Genomic DNA, 8,895 nt, shown 5'->3' on the forward strand with positions numbered 1-8,895 from the left:
CAGCTTTGCCCTCCCAGCTGTTTCTCTTCTAACACCCTTGGGCCTGCGTCCAGCTAAATGCTGCTGCAAATCAGTCCTCTCTTGAGAGTCAAAGCAAAGGAGATCTGAACCTGTAGTCACGGGTACTGTGACACAGAGTTAGGCATAGAGCTATGCCTTACATTTCCGGGTTCCATGGGAGGCCTGTGACCTTCCCCACAGCCCCTAGTGGGCACTTGCGTTCTTGGTTCAAGTACTCAGGCTCTGCCTCTCTGCTCCTGCTGCTTGCTCTGTGACCTTGCCTCTCTGGACCCGACCCGTTTCTGGCTGTTGGCAATGGGGGAGGGGTTGGTGGCCTCCCTAGGCGGGACAGCGCAGGGTGTGGAAGTCAGCGGAAGAGAAGAGCCACAGCATGTTTACCAGAGGGAATGTGAGCAGTACTCTGAGCAGCGAGCCCAGCTGCACTGTGGGCCCGCACCACAACAGAGCTCTGTGGCTGCGGTTGCGCTGGATCATGCCCAGCATCACCTTTAAGTAGCTAAGGCAGCTGCTGAACAGCACCCATGAGGCCACGATGAGGACTTCCCCCCACAGTGGCCCTGCAGGAGGGGGGCAGGGGCTCATCACCGCCATGGCCATGTTGTAGCCCCCAAAACAGGCCTTGAGCAGGGAGAGGACCCCCAGGAACAGCAGAGACCGGTTAGGCAGGAACATGGAGAGCAAGGAGGCAAGAGTGTTGGCCACAATGCTTAGGATGGTGGCCAGGTGGTAGGCAACCGGCCCATAGGACAGGCAGGAGTAGGTTTGCACAGAGGGCAGCACGCCATTGCACGCCATTGGTGAGCGTGTAGACAAAGACCACCAGGGTATAGATGAAGGTCAGGTGGGCTGGGAAGCAGGGGCTGCTTTCTCATCTAGATGCCTCGGGCCCTGGCTGCTGTCCACTGTGCCTGAAGGGACCAAGTCATTCTCTTCCTGCGGCCGGATCGAGTGGAAGGTGACCTGGTCGTTGAGGAGGTCTTCCATGGAGGCCTACCAGCACCAGGGTTGACACTGGAGGACAAAGAACACCACGAGGCAGCAGGCCATCATGAAGGACAGTAGGAGGAAGAAGACCAGGGGTGAGAAGTGGGTGGGGAGGTAGCGGCTCCCCAGGTGGGATAGGGGTGCTGCTGTTCTGGGGAGGGCAGACTCCAAAGCTCTGGGAATTCCCTGTGCGATGTCAGTCTCCCCTGTGGGCACAGGGCTTGGTATGCTGTCTGATGTCTCAGTGACATTGACGCAGGTAGTGAGACCTGAGCCCTGGGTAAGAGCCACCAGAGCAGGCAAGAGGCCACTGAGTCTTTTATCCACAAAGAAGGAAGTCAGATATTAGGTGGGCAGCTGGCTTATGAAGAGGAGGAAGGTGACCGAAGAGGCGCAGTCCACCAGGGCCAGGAAGAAGGTGAGGACCAAGAAGGCGATGCTGTGGTGGCTGTCCAGCACCCAGGAGGTCATATTCCAGAGGAAGGCAAAGATGATGCAGGTGACAGTTCCCATACCCAGCAGGGTAAAGATGATGGGCACTTTGTAAAGGCAGCTGGGCTGGAAGTTATGGAGCAGGGTGACCAGGAGGGGCCCAATGTTGGCCAGCTGGATGACCACTGTGAGGTAGGAGGGCAGGTACTAGCCCTCGGACAGTTCCATCACCAGCAGGGGCAGCTCTACCCAGAGCCCACTGATGGTCACCCAGGAGCCCATTCCAAAGATGCAGACCAGCAGGTGCATCAGGAAGGCTGTGGCGGTATCTGTCCTGGGCCAGAGGCCTCCGACTGGGATCTTACTTACTTGACAGCATTATTTTATTTTCTGAATTCATCGTCAATTTTCACATATCAGTTTGTTTCACTTCATGATAATGTAAATGTGCTCTTAAAGACAACTGTATCTTATGAATTGTTGTGATCATTTTTTTGTAGGCTCTTGAGACTGCAACTACTTTTAAATAATTGACTTACTGTACATATTGGGCTGTGCATGTCTGGTTTTAGCATATTTTGCATATGAAGACTAATACATTAAATAATAAAATAACTGTTCAAAAAAACTGCCGGCTTAACTGAGGTTATAAAATAAATGGCTACAAAAAGTGCTTAAGTTGTAATGAGTTCCATCTTCCCCTATACTCATGGAAACATATAATTTCTAAGTTCATGGAAGAATATTCTTGTCTATGTCATCTTCTGGAAAAACTAAATATTCTTTCTGGGTAGGTAATAACTTATATATATGTATAGAGTGTTTGGTAGGGAGGCAGTCCAAAATGGATTGGAAAGTATTTGGGACTAGTGGGTCCTTTCTGGAAGAGTCCCAGAGTCATCATGGGATTAGGGTAGAGGTGTCAACCAGGTATCACAAAATGCTACTGTGGGTACTTCTATACCCCAATGCTGTTTTTTAAGCCTCCAGAGCCATTTATCTGTAAAATTACTGTGAAAAGCAGGGAGAGAGGGGTATTATATGTAGATGAAGGCTCATCTCTCCTGCTGGGCTACAGAAACCACCTACACAAAGAAATTGGATTTAGCCTTAGTTTGGGACTATTTCTCTAAAAGACACAGAGAATATGAATTGAGAGATTTTTTAACCTAAAAATAATTTAGCCATTGAACAGGAGAGTCAAAATATATAAATTGAATCTTAAACTAAGGCTGATTAAATTTTAACTAGCTGAAGCATAAATAATGTTTCTTTACTAATGAAAACATTTGGGGTGGCAGGGCTAAACAGTGGACTAGAAGGAGCTTATGTTCACCACTCACACAGAGAGAAAATGAAAGGGCTACTGAAAATAGACCCTGCAGGCCTATTATCTCAGAAACCAAAGCGGGATCCATCAGGGCATCAGAGAAACGCAGTGAACAGAGAGGAGCAAAGCTGGGCATCAGCCTGTCTGGGCTCAGCACAGAGCCAGGAGAACCTCTTCAACACAGGAAAGGGTGAATGAATGAGAGCCTCCAGGGGGATTCACATTGTCCACAGGCACCTGTGTAAGACTGGAATGGGAGAACCACCCTGGCCTTCCCCGCAACCCCCACCATGCTTCTAGACCGAGGCAGAGAGACACCTGGACATTTTGTAGGGGCAACTCCTGAGTCCAGTGGGACTTTCACAAGCCCTGGGCCCTGGAGAAGACCAGCAGTGCTGCCACCTCTCCAAATAGAGGTCACAGGTGCAGTGCCATGTTGTCCACCACTGCTTGCTGGCCAGGGCTCAGCACCAGCTTTTAGCCCAGCAGTCCTGCTTTGGCCTGAACTCATCTGGCCACCTCTCCCATCTCTGCCACTGGTATCCAGCTGGGCGATGCTTGCTGGAGCCTCCAGTTCAGTGCTCCCACTTTTGTGTGAACTAAGCTGGACGTTGCAGCTTTCTATTTTCACAGGCAACACCCTAATGGCAGAGCATGAGACCCCCACCCACCCTGCCACTGGTAGGAGCTGGGCAACACTTGCTAAAGCTTCTGTCCCAACAGCGTTGCCTTTTCGTGAACTTAGCTGGAGGGCATAGCTCCTGTGGTCACAGGAAATACCCCAATGGCATAGCATGAGACCTCACCCTCCCCTGCTGTTGGTAGCCATATGGACAACAACTGCTAGAGCCTCCAGCCCAGTGGTCCTAATTTTATGTGCACTCAGCTGGAGGGAACACTTTCCTGTTGTCACAGGAAACACCCAATGATGGAGCAAATGACCCAACCCACACCTGCCACTAGTAGCCACCAGGATGACACCTGTTAGAGCCTCTGGCCTAGCAGCCTTGCTTTTGCATAAACCCAGCTGGAGAGTTCAGCTTCTTCTTGTAAAGGGAAACACTTGGATGGCAGAGCCTGAGACACCCACCTGTTCCTGCCACTGGTGGCCAGGTGGGCAAAACCTTCTAGAGCTTCCAGAACAGTAGGCATTTTTTTGTAGTAAACTCAGCTGGAGGGTACAGCTTCTTGTTGTCACAGGAAACAGTCAGACAGCACAGCATGGGAGCCCGCTTGCCCCCACCACTGGTATCCAGGCAGGCAACACCTACAGCTTCTATCCCAGTGGCCTTGCTTCTGTGTGAGCTTGACTAGAGGCACAGCTTCCTGATGTTCCAAGAAACACTTGGATGATAAAGAATGAGTCTCCACTTGCCCTCACCACTGGTAGCCTGGTGGGCAACACTTGATAAAGCTTTTGACCCAATAGCCCCACTTCTGTGTGAACTCAGCTGGAGAGTGTAGCCTCCTGTTGTCCCAGTGGTAGGATTCATCAACCTACTCACTCCCATCACTAATAGCTAGGTGGGCAACACCTGCTGGAGCTTCCAGTCCAACTGTTTTACATCTGCCTGAATGTGCCTAGGGGCATAGCCTCCTATTGCCCTGGAAACCCCTAAACAACAAGACTGGCAATCCCACCCCCACCCATTCCCATAGCCAGATGGGCCACACCCACTAGAGTTTCCAACCCAGCAGTTCCACATCCACCTGAACTCTGTGGGTGGAGATAACCATATGTTTCCCCAGGAAGCACATAAATGGCAGATTAGGGGCAACCTGGCAAGGACATAATTTGGCCAACTTTATCCCCAGCCTGAGGGAGCACTGTGGACCAGAGCTCTCAAGAAAAGAANCAATTGGAGGGGTTCCTCCAAGACCCAGGAGAGAACTAGTATTGAAGCCAGTCAATTAAACCCACCTTATATCTTTATCAAATCTCCAAGGACATCAAAGAAGAAAAAAATCAAAACAATCTATCCAAAGGACAGAAACTTCACAGATTGAAGGAACATTAACTCACACAAATGGGAAAGAAACAGCACAAGAACTCTGGCAAATCAAAAAGCCAGAGTGCATTCTTTCCTTCAAACAACCACAGTTATTCTCCAGCAAGGGCTTTTAACCAGGCTGAGATGGCTGAAATGACAGAAATAGAATTCAGAATATGGATAGGAATGAAGAGCAGTGAGCTTCAGGAAAACATTGATACCCAATCCAAGGAAGCTAAGAATCACAATAAAATGATGCAGGAGCTGACAGACAAAATTGCCAATATAGAAATAATGTAGCTGACCTGATAGAACTGAAAAAGGCACTACAAGAATTTTATAATGCAATTGCAAGTATTAACAGCAGAATAGACCAAGCTGAAAAGAATTTCAGAACTTGAACCCTGGCTTTCTGAAATATGATAGTCAGACAAGGATAAAGAAAAAGGAATAAAAATGAATGAACAAAGCCCCTGAGAATTGTAAGATTATGTAAAAAGAACAAATCTATAACTCATTGATGTCCCAGAAAAAGATGGGGAGAAAGGGAAGAACTTGGAAAACATTTCAGAATATCATTTATGAGAACTTCCTTAGCCTAGCTAGAGATGCCAACATTCAAATTCAGGAAATGCAGAGAACTCTCACAAAATTCTTCACAAGAAGACCATCTCCAAGACACATAATCATCCTCAAGGTTGAATGAAAGAAAAAATGTTAAAGGCAGCTAGAGAAAGAGGACATGTCACCTAACAGGAGAAACCCATGACTAACAATGGACCTCTCAGCAGAAACCCTACAGGCCAGAAGGTATTGGGGGCCTATATTCAACATTTTTGAAGAGAAGAAATTCCAACCAATAATTTCATATCTGGCCAAACTAAACTTCATAAGCAAAGGAGAAATAAAATCCTTTACAGAGAAGCAAATTTGAAGGCAATTTGTTACCTACCACCAGGCCTGCCTTACAAGAGCTCCTGAAAGAAGTACTAAATATGGAAAGGAAAGACCAGTATCAGCCACTACAAAAACACACTTAAGTACATAGACTAGTGTAGCAACCACACAAACAAGTATGCATAATAACCAGCTAGTGACACAATGACAAGATCAAATTCACACATATCAATACTAACCTTAAATGTAAATAGGCTAAGTGTCTCAGTTAAAAGTCATAGAGTGGCAAACTGGATAAAGAAGCAAGATCCAATAGTATGCTGTCTTCATGAAACCCATTTCACATGGAAAGACACCCATAGGTCCAAACATAGAGGAATGGAGATAAATATATAAGCAAATGGAAAACAGAAAAAAAAAGCAGGGGTTGCAATCCTAATATCAGACAAAACAGACTTTAAAGCAACAAAGATAAAAAAGACAAGGGCATTACATAATGGTAAAGGGTTCAATCCAACAAGAAGACCTAAATATCCTAAATCTGTTAGCACCCAATGCAGGTGCACCCAGATTTATAAAGCAAATTCTTAGAGACCTACAAAGAGACCTAGATTTACACACAATAATAGTGGGAGACCTCAACACCTTACTGACAGTATTAGACAGATGATTGAGCAGAAAGTTAACAAAGAGATTCCAGACCTGAATTTAACACATCAGATCTCATGAGAACTCACTAAGTATCATGAAAACAGCATGGGGGAAACTTTCCCCATGATCCAATCACCTCCCTCCCTTGATACATGTGGATTACAGGTCCCTCCCTTCACACGTGGAGATTTCAATTTAAGATGGGATTATGGGAGGGGACACAGAGCCAACCTTCTCAATGCAGAAGATTGAAACTGGACGCCTTTCTTACACCATATACAAAAATCAATTCAAGATGAATTAAGGACCTAAATATAATACTAAAAACTATAAAACCCCTGTAATATAACCTAAGAAATACCATTCTGGACATAGAAACTGGCAAAGATTTCATGATGGAAATGCCAAAAGCAATTGCAACCAAAGCAAAAATTGACAAATTGGACTTAATTAAACTCCAGAGCTCTGCACAGTGAAAGAAACTATCAACAGAGTCAACATGCAGCCTGTAGAATGGGAGAAAATACTTGTAAATTATACATCTGACAAAGGTCTAATTTTCAGAACCTACAAGGAATTGAAACATTCAAGCAAAATACAAGCAAAGGACATGAACAGACACCATTCAAAAGAAGACATACATGTGGCCAAGAATAATATGAAAAAATGCTCAATATCACTAACCATTAAAGAAATGTAATTCAAAACCACAACAATGAGATACCATCTCACACCAGTTTGAATGGCTATTATTAAAAAGACAAAAAATAACAGATGCTGGTGAGGTTACAGAGAAAAGGGAATGTTTATACACTGCTGGTGTATAAACTTTCTGCCACAGTGCTTTCTACCATTGTAGAAATGAGGAGAAAGAGGTTCAGGAAAAAAAAAAAAAACCTGTTGGGTACTATGTTTAGTACCCAGATGATGAAATAGTTTGTACACTAAGCCTCTGAGTCAGTAGTTTACCTATATAGCAAACCAACACATGTACCCCTGAACCTAAAATAAAAGTTAAAACATGTAAAAAGACATACTGTTAATTGAACACACATGTACAAATTGGGGAAACATTTACAGTCTTCAATCATTTTTCTGAAAAACTTATAAAGAGTGAATGTATAAAAACATATATATGTATGCATTTTCTAATATGTTTGTAGGAAGATACACAGGTGACTAATAACATTGTCTGCTTCCAGAAAGGGAAAATGGGTGACTGGACAGAGAGGTGGAGAAAGACTGTGCACCAAATACTCATTCTATGTTTCGATTCTTGAAACATGAGTTCATTAAGTATTCAACAAAATATTGTACTGTTCATGCACTAAAGCAAAATAACTTTAAATCTTAAAAAAATTTAAGTCAAAATGAATAGTATGTTATCTCTGTGGACTAAAATAATATATAAATAGTTAATAAAAATGGAATAACTCCTTAAATGGCTTAGTAATAAAAGGCTTAGTATCTCCTTTAATTATTGATTGATATTTAGCGGTTTATAAGTTATAAATCCATAAATAACCTACAAAATATTAATTAAAAGCTACAGTAAAACTCGGTTACTTAAAAACTACAGTAAAACTCTAATATAAAAATTATTATAGTACTAATTTTTGCTTATATAAATTTATGGAGTATAAGTGTAATTTTGTTACATGTATAGATTCTGTAGTGGTGATGTCAGGGCATTTATAGTATCCATTATCCAAATAATGTACATTGTACCTATTAAGTAATTTTCCATCCTTCACCCCCTCAAATCCCCTTGTCCTTGAGTCTCCATTGTCTTATCCCACATTCTATATTCACATGTACGTATTGTTTAGCTCCCACTTATAAGTGAGAACATGTGATTGTTGTCTTTCTGTGTTTGAGTGGTTTACTTAAGGTAATACGTTTCAGTTCCATCCATATTACTGACAAAGATATTGTTTCATTATTTTTTAAGGCCGAATAGTATTCCATTGTGTACATATACCGCATTTTTTTATCCAGTCATCCATTGATGGATATTTAATTTGATTCCATGTCTTTGCTATTGTGAATAGTGCTGTTATAAATATATGGATACTGGTATCTTTTAGATATAATTATTTCTTTTCCTTTGGGTAAATGCCCAGTAATGGGATTGCTGGATTGATTGGAAATCCTATTTTTAGTTCTTTGAGAATCTTTATATTGTTTTTCATAGAGGCTGTACTAATTTACATTCCCACCAACAGTATATTGGCATTTTCTTTCTTCAAATCCTCCTTTTTTTTTGTAATTTTACTAAGAGCCATTCTAAGTCCTATATTTCTCGTTGTGGTTTCAGTTAGCATTTTTCTAATAATTAGTGATGTTGAACATTTTTTCATATGGTTGTTGGTCATTTGTATGTCTTATTTTGAAAAATATCTATTCATGTCCTGTGTTCACTTTTTAATGGGGTTACTTTTATTTTGTTGATAAGCTGAGTCCCTTGTAAATTATGGATATCAGTCCCCTGTTGGATGCATAGTTTGCAAATATTTTTTGTGATTCTGTGTGTTGTCTCTTAACTGTTTATTGTTTCTTTTGCTGTGCAGAATATTTTCAGTTTAAGTT

The 8,895-nt window shown here is 42.9% G+C and overlaps 1 pseudogene; it reads right to left on the minus strand.

Annotated features, from left to right (window-relative positions):
* Positions 1-339: 339 nt before the first annotated feature.
* On the minus strand, positions 340-1,983 carry LOC108296347 (annotated as a pseudogene).
* Positions 1,984-8,895: the final 6,912 nt, after the last annotated feature.

The sequence above is a fragment of the Cebus imitator genome, unplaced genomic scaffold, assembly GCF_001604975.1.
Source record: "Cebus imitator isolate Cc_AM_T3 unplaced genomic scaffold, Cebus_imitator-1.0 Scaffold705, whole genome shotgun sequence".
Lineage (NCBI taxonomy): Eukaryota > Metazoa > Chordata > Mammalia > Primates > Cebidae > Cebus > Cebus imitator.